This window comes from Oncorhynchus gorbuscha, unplaced genomic scaffold, assembly GCF_021184085.1.
Source record: "Oncorhynchus gorbuscha isolate QuinsamMale2020 ecotype Even-year unplaced genomic scaffold, OgorEven_v1.0 Un_scaffold_10918, whole genome shotgun sequence".
Lineage (NCBI taxonomy): Eukaryota > Metazoa > Chordata > Actinopteri > Salmoniformes > Salmonidae > Oncorhynchus > Oncorhynchus gorbuscha.
Window position 1 is genome coordinate 1 of NW_025753590.1, and position 10459 is coordinate 10459.

A 10459-nucleotide genomic window follows, 5' to 3' on the forward strand; every position below is an offset into this window, starting at 1 on the left:
CTTTGACACAGCATATCTTCCCCCAGCGGCCCTTTGACACAGCATATCTTCCCCCAGCGGCCCTTTGACACAGCATATCTTCCCCCAGCGGCCCTTTGACACAGCATATCTTCCCCAGCGGCCCTTTGACACAGCATATCTTCCCCCAGCGGCCCTTTGACACAGCATATCTTCCCCCAGCGGCCCTTTGACACAGCATATCTTCCCCCAGCGGCCCTTTGACACAGCATATCTTCCCCCATTGTCTTCCTTGCTCACTATCATTTCATTTTTTAAACGTCAATATATTTGGATGTGGTCGTCCATGAATAGCTGTCAGACAGAGAACAGTTCACAGTGAATGGCTGCGTTTCGCTCCGCGGATCCAGAAGGAGAGGACAGCAGAGAGGGTCACCTCCATGACCAACACACAGAGCATCAGCACCTCCAGCTGTTACAGAAACACAAATAGTCAACAGAAAAGTGTCAGGAACAGAGACCTTCATCAAGCAGGATGCTGCCATATCCCATTACTACACTACGTCAACTTAGAGGAGAAAAAACCATCTACTTTTAGAACTAATTACCTTTATATGATGTTGAACATTGGGATTCCAGGTAGACATGTCCATGCCCACGTCAACGCATATCAACACTCCTCCAACTACTGCTACGACCATGCTGCCAATGTTGACACACAGGCAGACCTACCGGTTCATAAGACAGAGCGTTACATGGATCTTCTACTATCGGCTACTGTGTGTCAACATGAAATAAAACTCTTCAAAGCCAAGGATTCAATCAAGGATTGTAGTAAATCTAGTCTAATTTAAACATGAATATCAGAACAGTCAATGTATTAACAAATGTTTTAATCTTTAATCAATTAAAACATTTAACTCCTTGCTGATCTGTTGTTTTTTAATTTGTCATTTTGTCTGTATTCCAATGTACATTTTATTGTGTAAAGGTTTTCTAAACTAATCTATCTTAATCTAGTCTACCCAGGGGGCAAAACGGGTTCCCATGCAGGCAATTATGACGTTAATCTGGTTGTAGTTCAACCTGTTTTGCCCGCTGGGTATTTCTGGGTATTTCTGGGTATTTCTGGGTATTTCTGGGTATTTCTGCATTTGACTCACAGGTAAAACTATTGACTCACAGGTAAAACTATTGACTCACAGGTAAAACTATTGACTCACAGGTAAAACTATTGACTCACAGGTAAAACTATTGACTCACAGGTTAAACTATTGACTCACAGGTTAAACTATTGACTCACAGGTAAGACTATTGACGCACAGGTAAAACTATTGACTAACAGGTAAAACTGTTGACTCACAGGTAAAACTATTGACTCACAGGTAAAACTATTGACTCACAGGTAAAACTATTGACTCACAGGTTAAACTATTGACTCACAGGTAAAACTATTGACTCACAGGTAAAACTATTGACTCACAGGTAAAACTATTGACTCACTTAAACCATTGACTCACAGGTAAAACTATTGACTCTCAGGTAAAACTATTGACTCACAGGTAAAACTATTGACTCACAGGTAAAACTATTGACTCACAGGTAAAACTATTGACTCACAGGTTAAACTATTGACTCACAGGTAAAACTATTGACTCACAGGTAAAACTATTGACTCACAGGTAAAACTATTGACTCACAGGTTAAACCATTGACTCACAGGTAAAACTATTGACTCTCAGGTAAAACTATTGACTCACAGGTAAAACTATTGACTCACAGGTAAAACTATTGACTCACAGGTAAAACTATTGACTCACAGGTAATAGTCTGGGGAATTTGAACAACAGGTTGGATAACAACCCAGCGATGAAGAACTGAGGAGAGAGAAGAGAGAGAAGAGAAGGATCACATTTAATGGTCCTCACATTGACAACAATTATCAATAGGTTTTATAAGCGTGTTAATCAATATTTTACTATTGCTTAATGAACAGAAATTTGGCTGAACAGTTTTTTACTAATTGATTTGACTTAATTGCTTAAATTATAATTTAGTGATAGTTACATGATCAGTATATTATACACTGAAATGAGAATATGACATGCAAAATTTAGTGTAAAACATATTCACCCTTAAATTACAGTCAATGCTATTGAATTGTGGGTAAAAACCAATATATGCATCCAACAAGCTGTGAATTTGACCCCAGAGTTACTCTAGAAAACCTTCCTCAGAACACTTTCAGTATTTCCAAAGTGATCCTGGACGTTTAAACAGATAAGATGTACCGATTAAAAGACCATGCTACCGCTACTCACTAGTAGTCCAGTGAAGGGCGCGACTCTGAACGTGGTTAAAAGGGACTCGCTCGCGTCCCGAGTGACAGCAAACACAACTCCTACTGCAACACTGAGTAGACCGCTCGTCATCTGCAAAGACTGTTGCAAACACAAACCCTCACAAATTAACCTTTGAAAATCCATTAATATATTTTCTGTGAAATGCATCACTACAAGCAAGACCAGTCTAACTAAACATACACTTCGTATATGGTGGTCCTTCTGTAGCTCAGTTGGTAGAGCATGGCGCTTGTAACGCCAGGGTAGTGGGTTCGATCCCCGGGACCACCCATACGTAGAATGTATGCACACATGACTGTAAGTCGCTTTGGATAAAAGCGTCTGCTAAATGATATATATATATATTCATATATTTATATAGTTAGCTGTTACACAGTCCTGTCATATATTTATATAGTTAGCTGTTACACAGTCCTGTCATATATTTATATAGTTAGCTGTTACACAGTCCTGTCATATATTTATATAGTTAGCTGTTACACAGTCCTGTCATATATTTATATAGTTAGCTGTTACACAGTCCTGTCATATATTTATATAGTTAGCTGTTACACAGTCCTGTCATATATTTATATAGTTAGCTGTTACACAGTCCTGTCATATATTTATATAGTTAGCTGTTACACAGTCCTGTCATATATTTATATAGTTAACTGTTACACAGTCCTGTCATATATTTATATAGTTAGCTGTTACACAGTCCTGTCATATATTTATATAGTTAGCTGTTACACAGTCCTGTCATATATTTATATAGTTAGCTGTTACACAGTCCTGTCATATATGTATATAGTTAGCTGTTCCACAGTCCTGTCAGATATGTATATAGTTAACTGTTACACAGTCCTGTCATATATTTATATAGTTAGCTGTTACACAGTCCTGTCATATATTTATATAGTTAGCTGTTACACAGTCCTGTCATATATTTATATAGTTAGCTGTTACACAGTCCTGTCATATATTTATATAGTTAGCTGTTACACAGTCCTGTCATATATTTATATAGTTAGCTGTTACACAGTCCTGTCATATATTTATATAGTTAACTGTTACACAGTCCTGTCATATATTTATATAGTTAGCTGTTACACAGTCCTGTCATATATTTATATAGTTAGCTGTTACACAGTCCTGTCATATATGTATATAGTTAGCTGTTACACAGTCCTGTCATATATGTATATAGTTAGCTGTTCCACAGTCCTGTCAGATATGTATATAGTTAACTGTTACACAGTCCTGTCATATATTTATATAGTTAGCTGTTACACAGTCCTGTCAGATATGTATAGTATTTTAAAACATTTACATTTGGGTCTGGTAGTTATTTATTAATTGACATTTAATCATGAAAGATGCTATTAAAAAGGGAAGATAATTTCTGTGAAAATGTTTCATTTAAACAGTGTCATTACATCTCTATCCTGCTCACAGTGTATAATACAGGACTTACATGATAAGGTATTTAAATATCTCAGTGTATTATACAGGACTTACATGATAAGGTATTTAAATATCACGGTGTATTATACAGACTTACATGATAAGGTATTTAAATATCTCAGTGTATAATACATGATAAGGTATTTAAATATCTCAGTGTATTATACATGATAAGGTATTTAAATATCACAGTGTATAATACATGATAAGGTATTTAAATATCTCAGTGTATAATACATGATAAGGTATTTAAATATCTCAGTGTATAATACATGATAAGGTATTTAAATATCACAGTGTATAATACATGATAAGGTATTTAAATATCTCAGTGTATAATACATGATAAGGTATTTAAATATCACAGTGTATAATACATGATAAGGTATTTAAATATCTCAGTGTATAATACATGATAAGGTATTTAAATATCTCAGTGTATAATACATGATAAGGTATTTAAATATCACAGTGTATAATACAGGACTTACATGATAAGGTATTTAAATATCACAGTGTATAATACATTATAAGGTATTTAAATATCTCAGTGTATAATACATGATAAGGTATTTAAATATCTCAGTGTATAATACATGAGATAAGGTATTTAAATATCACAGGGTATAATACATGATAAGGTATTTAAATATCACAGTGTTTAATATAGGACTTACATGATAAGGTATTTAAATATCACAGTGTTTAATATAGGACTTACATGATAAGGTATTTAAATATCACAGTGTTTAATATAGGACTTACATGATAAGGTATTTAAATATCACAGTGTAATATACAGGACTTACATGATAAGGTATTTAAATATCTCAGTGTATTATACATGACTTACATGATAAGGTATTTAAATATCACAGTGTATAATACATGATAAGGTATTTAAATATCACAGGGTATAATACATGACTTACATGATAAGGTATTTAAATATCTCAGTGTATAATACATGATAAGGTATTTAAATATCTCAGTGTATAATACATGACTTACATGATAAGGTATTTAAATATCACAGTGTATAATACATGATAAGGTATTTAAATATCACAGTGTATAATACATTATAAGGTATTTAAATATCACAGTGTATAATACATGATAAGGTATTTAAATATCACAGGGTATAATACAGACTTACATGATAAGGTATTTAAATATCTCAGTGTATAATACATGATAAGGTATTTAAATATCTCAGTGTATAATACATGACTTACATGATAAGGTATTTAAATATCACAGTGTATAATACATGATAAGGTATTTAAATATCTCAGTGTATAATACATGACTTACATGATAAGGTATTTAAATATCACAGGGTATAATACATGACTTACTGTCATGCAGGTGAAAGAGGACCCAAACGCGACTTAACAGAAACAGAGTTTATTAAAGTCCAAAACGGAATAACAGAAATCCTCTAGATTTGTAGAGGGGAAAACAACTGGAGAAGCGGCCACAGACTGCAGGTCGCTTCGGGTAGGCGCAGGCCGTAGTCGACTGAGACACCTGCTCACACGCAGCATCTGATGAAGGCACAAAACACGACAGGACAGGGTGATACACAATCACGGCAAAAACACGACAGGACAGGGCGAAACGCAATCACAGCATGGTGAATACAATACAAGGAACCGACGGAACAGGAACGGATCACAAAGGAATAAATAGGGACTCTAATCAGGGGAAAGGATCGGGAACAGGTGTGGGAAGACTAAATGATGATTAGGGAATAGGAACAGCTGGGAGCAGGAACGGAACGACAGAGAGAAGAGAGAGCGAGAGAGTGAGAGAGGGAGGGGGGGAGAGAGAGGGATAGAACCAAACAAGACCAGCAGAGGGAAACGAATAGCATGGGGAGCACAGGGACAAGACATGACAATAAATGACAAACATGACAGTACCCCCCACTCGCCGGCGCCTCCTGGCGCACTCGAGGAGGAATCTGGCGGCAACGGAGGAAATCATCGATGGCGAACGGTCCAGCACGTCCCGAGAGGAACCCAACTCCTCTCCTCAGGACCGTAACCCCCCAATCCACTAGGTATTGGTGACCCGTCCCGAGAACGCATGTCCATAATCTTATGTACCTTGTAAATAGGTGCGCTCTCGACAGGGCGGGAGGGGGAGGGAAGACGAACGGGGTGCGAAGAAAGGGCTTAACACAGGAGACATGGAAGACAGGATGGGCGCGACGAAGATGTCGCGGAAGAAGCAGTCGCACAGCGACAGGATTGACGACCTGGGAGACACGGAACGGACCAATGAACACGCAGGTCAACTTACGAGAAGCTGTCGTAAGAGGAAGGTTGCGAGTGGAAAGCCACACTCTCTGGCCGCAACAATACCTTGGACTCTTAATCCTGCGTTTATTGGCGGCTCTCACCGTCTGTGCCCTGTAACGGCAAAGTGCAGACCTCACCCTCCTCCAGGTGCGCTCACAACGTTGGACAAACGCTTGAGCGGAGGGAACGCTGGACTCGGCAAGCTGGGATGAGAACAGAGGAGGCTGGTAACCCAGACTACTCTGAAACGGAGATAACCGGTAGCAGACGAAGGAAGCGAATTGTGAGCGTATTCTGCCCAGGGAGCTGTTCTGCCCAAGACGCAGGGTTTCTGAAAGAAAGGCTGCGTAGTATGCGACCAATCGTCTGATTGGCCCTCTCTGCTTGACCGTTAGACTGGGGATGAAACCCGGAAGAGAGACTGACGGACGCGCACCAATCAAACGACAGAACTCCCTCCAAAACTGTGACGTGAATTGCGGGCCTCTGTCTGAAACGGCGTCTAACGGGAGCCATGAATTCTGAATACATTCTCAATAATGATTTGTGCCGTCTCCTTAGCGGAAGGAAGTTTAGCGAGGGAATGAAATGTGCCGCCTTAGAGAACCTATCGACAACCGTCAGAATCACAGTCTTCCCCGCAGACAAAGGCAGACCGGTAATGAAGTCTAAGGCAATGTGAGACCATGGTCGAGAAGGAATGGGGAGCGGTCTGAGACGACCGGCAGGAGGATTACCCGACTTAGTCTGCGCGCAGTCCGAACAAGCAGCCACGAAACGGCGCGTGTCACGCTCCTGAGTCGGCCACCAAAAGCGCTGGCGAATAGACGCAAGAGTGCCTCGAACACCGGGATGACCAGCTAACTTGGCAGAGTGAGCCCACTGAAGAACAGCCAGACGAGTGGAAACAGGAACGAAAGGAGGTTACTAGGACAAGCGCGACGCAGTGTGCGTGAGTGCTTGCTTAACCTGTCTTTCAATTCCCAGACTGTTAACCCGACAACACGCCCATAAGGAAGAATCCCCTCGGGATCAGTAGAAGCCACAGAAGAACTAAACAGACGGGATAAGGCATCAGGCTTGGTGTTCTTGCTACCCGGACGGTAAGAAATCACAAACTCGAAACGAGCGAAAAACAACGCCCCACGGAAGCTTGACGGGCATTAAGTCGTTTGGCAGAACGGATGTACTCAAGGTTCTTATGGTCTGTCCAAACGACAAAAGGAACGGTCGCCCCCTCCAACCACTGTCGCCATTCGCCTAGGGCTAGCGGATGGCGAGCAGTTCACGGTTACCCACATCATAGTTGCGCTCAGATGGCGACAGGCGATGAGAAAAATAAGCGCAAGGATGAACCTTATCGTCAGACTGGAAGCGCTGGGATAGGATGGCTCCCACGCCTACCTCTGAAGCGTCAACCTCGACAATGGTGTCTAGTGACGTCAGGAGTAACGAGGATAGGAGCGGACGTAAAAGCGTTCTTTTAGAAGATCAAAAGCTCCTGGGGCGGAACCGGACCACTTAAAACACGTCTTAACAGAAGTAAGAGCTGTGAGAGGGGCAGCAACTTGACCGAAATTACGAATGAAACGCCGATAGAAATTAAGCGAAACCTAAAAGCGCTGCAACTCGACCGTGACCTTGGAGCGGGCCAATCACTGACAGCTTGGACCTTAGCGGAATCCATCTGAATGCCTTCAGCGGAAATAACGGAACCGAGAAAAGTAACGGAGGAGACATGAAAGAGCACTTCTCAGCCTTTACGTAGAGACAATTCTCTAAAAGGCGCTGTAGAACACGTCGAACGTGCTGAACATGAATCTCGGGCGACGGAGAAAAAATCAGGATATCGTCAAGATAGACAAAAACAAAAAATGTTCAGCATGTCTCTCAGAACATCATTAACTAATGCCTTACCTGAAAAACAGCTGGCGCATTGGCCCGGGCCGAACGGCAGAACCCGGTACTCAAAATGCCTAACGGAGTGTTAACGCCGTTTTCCACTCGTCCCCCTCTCTGATGCGCACGAGATGGTAAGCGTTACGAAGGTCAACTTAGTAAAGCACCTGGCTCCCTGCAGAATCTCGAAGGCTGATGACATAAGAGGAAGCGGATAGATTCTTAACGTTATGTCATTCAGCCCTCGATAATCACGCAGGCGCAGAGTACGAATCCTTCTTTTTAACAAAAAAGAACCCCGCCGGCGGGAGAAGAAGAAGCACTTATGGTACCGGCGTCAAGAGACACAGACAAATAATCCTCGAGCCTTGCCCCGTTCGGGAGCCGACAGAGAAGTATAGTCTACCCGAGGTGGTCCCCGGAAGGAGATCAATACTACAATCATACGAGCGGTGAGAAGGAAGGGAGTTGGCTCGGGACCGACTGAACCGTGCGCAGATCATGATATTTCACCGGCACTCTGTCAAATCGCCAGGTTCCTCCTGAGAAGTAGGAACAGAAGAAGCAGGAGGGATGGCAGACATTAAACTTACTTCACACCTTGACAAGAAGCACGTTCCAGGATAGGATAGAATTACTAGACCAATTAATAGAAGGATTGACATACTAGCCAGGGATGACCCAAAACAACAGGTGTAAGCGGTGGAGCGGGGAAAATCAAAAAGAAATAGTCTCACTGTGGTTACCAGATACTGTGAGAGTTAAAGGTAGTGTCTCAAATTTGATACTGGGAAGATGACTACCATCTAAGGCAAACATGGGCGTAGGCCTGTCTAACGGTCTGAAAGGAATGTTATGTTTCGAACCCATGCTTCGTCACGGCAAAACAACCCTCAGCCCCAGAGTCAATCAAAGCACTGCATACTAGCACCCGAACCGGTCAAGCGTAGATGGACCGACATAATAGTACAGATCTAGATGAAGGGACCTGAGTAGTAGCTCACCAGTAGCCCTCCGCTTACTGATGGACTCTGGCCTCTTACTGGACATGAATTAACAAAATGTCCAGCAACTCCTATAATAGAGGCACAGGCGGTTAGTGATCTATCCGTTCCCTCTCCTTATTCGAGATGCGAATCCCTCCAGCTGCATGGGCTCAGTCTCAAAGCCAGAGGAGGGAGATGGTTTGCGATGCGGAGCAGGGAAGCACCGTTGATGCGAGCTCTCTTCCACGAGCCGTGGCGAAGATCCTGCCGTCGTTCTATGCGGATGGCGAGCAATCAAAAGAATCCCATCTGATGGAACCTCCGGGAAGAATCTCATCCTTAACCACTGCGTGGTCACTCCAGAAAACGGCGGGCGGCGCGGCTCGTTCCACTCACTAGAGGCAGCAAAGGGAAGTGAAACTCAATGGAACATCCGTTATGGACGTTCACCTTGGCATAAGAAGCCAGGGCCTAAGCCTCCCACCAAAAACTGAGGGTCAAAAGCCCGAATCATCTCCTCTTTAAAGTTCTGGAATCTGTTAGAGCAATCAGCCCTTGCCTCCCCGATGGCTGTGCCCCATTCTGATGGCCAGTAAGGAGTGAAATGACGTAAGCAACCCTGCAGCTCTCTCTAGAGTATGTGTGGGGTTGGAGAGAGAACACAATCTCACTCAAGCAAGAAAGGAGGCGGCCACTCAGTGGGCTGCCGGAGTAAGGTGGGTTATTAACCCTGGGTTCTGGAGGCTCGGCAGGCCAGGGAGTAACAGGTGGCCTGAGGCGTAGACTCTGGGCAATCCCAGAGAGGTCGGGAAACCTGGCGGCCAGGTTCTCCCGGCATGGCGGCAGGTGGTCTGCTGTGTCTGCCGAGCATGGCTCCTTGGATGACGGCAGTCATCAACCGACGTCTGAGAAGTCGCTGGGTCCCATTCATGGTCGGTTCCTTCTGTCATGCAGGTGAAAGAGGACCCCAGATGTAGAAACAGAGTTTATTAAAGTCCAAAACGGAATAACAGAAATCCTCTAGATTTGTAGAGGGAAAACAACTGGAGAAGCGGCCACAGACTGCAGGTCGCTTCGGGTAAGCGCAGGCCGTAGTCGACTGAGACACCTGCTCACACGCAGCATCTGATGAAGGCACAAAACACGACAGGACAGGGTGATACACAATCACGGCAAAAACACGACAGGACAGGGCGAAACGCAATCACAGCATGGTGAATACAATACAAGGAACCGACGGAACAGGAACGGATCACAAAGGAATAAATAGGGACTCTAATCAGGGGAAAGGATCGGGAACAGGTGTGGGAAGACTAAATGATGATTAGGGGAATAGGAACAGCTGGGAGCAGGAACGGAACGACAGAGAGAAGAGAGAGCGAGAGAGTGAGAGAGGGAGGGGAGAGAGAGGGATAGAACCAAACAAGACCAGCAGAGGGAAACGAATAGCATGGGGAGCACAGGGACAAGACATGACAATAAATGACAAACATGACAC

The 10459-nt window shown here is 43.0% G+C and overlaps 1 long non-coding RNA gene across 1 annotated transcript; it reads right to left on the reverse strand.

The window, feature by feature from the left end:
• Nucleotides 1-106: 106 nt before the first annotated feature.
• On the reverse strand, nucleotides 107-2360 carry LOC124030368. Its single transcript, XR_006837954.1, has 4 exons — nucleotides 2280-2360; nucleotides 1779-1835; nucleotides 567-686; nucleotides 107-430 (listed from the first exon to the last, which is right to left on the reverse strand). It is a non-coding gene; the product is annotated as an uncharacterized LOC124030368 (long non-coding RNA).
• Nucleotides 2361-10459: the final 8099 nt, after the last annotated feature.